The following is a 3,454-nucleotide window of genomic DNA, read 5'->3' on the forward strand; positions in this document are numbered from 1 at the left end:
TACAGACCGGTTCCCGCTCACTGGCTGAGCGAGGTGTGGGAGCAACACCGAGGGTTGCGATCCCGTTGCCAGTCCCGGTCTGGTACGGGCGCGACACTGAGGGTTGCGATCTGTTGCCGGACATGAAAAAAAGACAAAGGGGAGAAAAAAAAGAAAAAAAAGGGGTCTGGTACGGGCGCGACACTGAGGGTTGCGATCTGTTGCCGGACACGAAAAAAAGACAAAGGGGAGAAAAAAAAGAAAAAAAAGGAAAAAAGAATTACAATAATACATTGAACTTTAAGAAAGCGAGAACAGAACTGTGATCACTTGAGGTGGAAAGGGGGAGGTGGAGGGAAAGAGGGAGGGGGTTAATGAGAAGTTAGTGATAAATTGGTTACAGACACAAAGAATGATTACATACTGTAATGATGAATAAGCTAACTATCCTGACTTGATCATCACACATTGTACACAACTATTGATGGTGAACTTTGTACCCCAGAAACACGTATAATCAATCATGCTTCAATAAAAAATAAACTGGAAAAATAAAATTAGGTGATCAGGATGGCTCCTAATTTCCTAATGTTTATACATAGACTTTTTCAGTTGGAGAATATTGAAGATTGAAAATAAAACTGTTCCCTAATTCTTTTGTAAGGGTAGGCAAAGGACCAAAAAACTCCCATTGTGCTCTATCATGAGGAGAGATAAGTAAACTCTTTGTTCCAGAGGATCTTTAGGCTGCTGTCCCACCCTCTGATTAAATCTGGTATTATTTGGACAATTAGAGGAAATGATTTTAGACACTAATTGTAAAGAGTTTAATAGAACTTCCTTTCTTCCCAATTAGAGCTTAAATGTAAGTATTGAAAAACATTGAAAGCATATGTGATTTTTTCCAAAAATTCTAAGATTAAAATTAATGAAAAAAAGTTTTGATGACCATCAACACTTACTAAAAATTAGAGAAGTGACAGGTTTAGGTTTTTATACCTATTCTTCTCTGAAATAACTATAGTATCTTAGATTTTCATGAGAATTTCTAATAGTCTGTGGTAAAAATACAAGCCAGCAATTATTTCTCGTAGCTGAACATGGGGAGAATTGTAAGAAGAGAATTCTATTGTTGGAACTGCTATGTGAGATCAGTATCGGTGAAAAATTTTTGTGACTTGGAGATCTATACAGAATTATTCTTCACTTTTGTCTTTTCTCTAACAGAGGCAATAGGGTGCAATGGAAAATGTATGACACTAGAACCAGGTAGACTTGGGTTCAAAATCTTGGTCCTGTCACTTACCAGCTGAGTCAGAGTATATCCATTTCCCCATCTATAAATCAGAAATACTTATGCTACCTACTAGTGAGGATTATTATGAGATTATTATGAAAGTCAACCCTTGTTCATCGAGATCTTAACATGGTCATCACCTTCTCTAAGAAGCTATTCTTGACTCCTTTCTCCCACAAGATAAGGTACAATGTCTTTTCTCTGTTCACTTCCTCCCCTCTACTTGCTCCCATTTCACACCAGGATGCTGATATATACTGCATTTCTTATTGTATTAAAATTGCATCTATACATGCCTGTCACTTTCACTAGACTGTGAGAAGTTTATAACCCTTATATCTCTAACACTTATGAGGGTAACTTCCTATCAGAGTACAGTCTCACTAAATGTTTGTTGAGTGTAAGAATAACATATTTCAAGTGCTTACACAGTACACGAAACATTGAAGGCATCCGAAAATTTGTTTTTTTATTGCCTTTGATTGTAAATGTTGGTCCCAAAGTTGTATCACAAAAAAAATTCAATGCTTTAACTAATAAAACATAAGGTTAGAACTGTTTTCTGATCCACTCTAGGTAATCAGATACACTATGAGAAGCATGTTTCATAGAAGGTTAAGATTTACCAAACTTGGTGAATAACAGGATAAAAATTCCTTCATATCTTTGCCATAGACTATGCATGTACATCCAGAAAGAATATGAATTGTTTGACCCTCTGTCCATATTTTTGGTAAATATATAACTTGGCAGTGTTAATTTAGATCATCAAAGTATTGGAGACTTTTTTGCATTTGTCTCAGCTGCCTTATTTCATTGCATTACAAATGATGTTAATTCTGTGCTTAATTATGCTTAACATAATTTATATGCAATCCAGTGTTTATCTGTTGGACATAACAAAAATGCTGTTGTTTTCTTTTCATTATCCTCTGCGTATGATTTGTTGATTTTTGAAAGCAGCTGGAGTTGTTCCATGTGAATGGAAACAATTATAAGACTGTACAATAAATGCATTTCTCCCCAGAAACCATCTTATATCAACCGTAATGTGTACTTTTTAAAAAGTTGATGTACATCGTCATGCAAACTTTTAACCTGATCTTTGCTGTCCTCTCAGATCAAAAGAAATCTTCTCTTATATTAAAAAAAAAAAAAGTCCACTTACCCACGGTTTTACAAAAGCATGCATATTTCATCCATTGAAACAGAACCTTCATTTCTACAAATTGAGTATTATGGCCAGTTGGACATGTGTTGATGTTTACATCATCCATTGAAACAGAACCTTCATTTCTACAAATTGAGTATTATGGCCAGTTGGACATGTGTCGATGTTTACATAAAAGCCCATTGATGTACATCGTCATGCAAACTTTTAACCTGATCTTTGCTGTCCTCTCAGATCAAAAGAAATCTTCTCTTATATTAAAAAAAAAAAGTCCACTTACCCACGGTTTTCCAAAAGCATGCATATTTCATCCATTGAAACAGAACCTTCATTTCTACAAATTGAGTATTATGGCCAGTTGGACATGTGTTGATGTTTACATAAAAGCCCATGTTAATATAATGATTTAAATATTTGTGTTTTAGGTTCTCATATTTTCAATTATTACATGTGTCTTGAGAGCTGGAAAGGGAGTAGATTTTGGTTAGTATCTACATCAAAAGGATCAATACAGTTAGCTTGACCATAAGATATGAATTTATTTAAACATTTTTCCTTTTAATTTTTTTCAGTGTAGGGTCAAAACTACAGTTAGAACTTAAGTGTAAGTATTGAAAATCATTGTATCTTTTGTGATTTTCTCCAAAAGTTCTAAAATTAAAATTAATGAAAAAAATTTGGGATGGCAATTAATAACTTATTAAAAATTAACATCATTTCTAAGAGTAGTTTTATAGGTAAAATTTGGGTCATTGTAAAACATGTAAGTTGTGCTCTAATAATAATTGCTACGTTTATTAAGTCACTATTCTGTATCAATTCCTTTATATACATTACAATTATCTCATTTATTTCTCCAAACAACCCATTTAAAAGATGAGGACCAGAAAGTTAAGGATTTTGTTCAAATTTAGTAAGTGGAAGGTGCAAGTTTAGAAGCCACGATTGCCTGAGCTGAACCCTCACTGCGCTGATGCTATACCGTCTTCCTTCACCCGTTCCTCCAC

The sequence above is a fragment of the Galeopterus variegatus genome, unplaced genomic scaffold (assembly GCF_000696425.1).
Source record: "Galeopterus variegatus unplaced genomic scaffold, G_variegatus-3.0.2 Scaffold864, whole genome shotgun sequence".
NCBI lineage: Eukaryota > Metazoa > Chordata > Mammalia > Dermoptera > Cynocephalidae > Galeopterus > Galeopterus variegatus.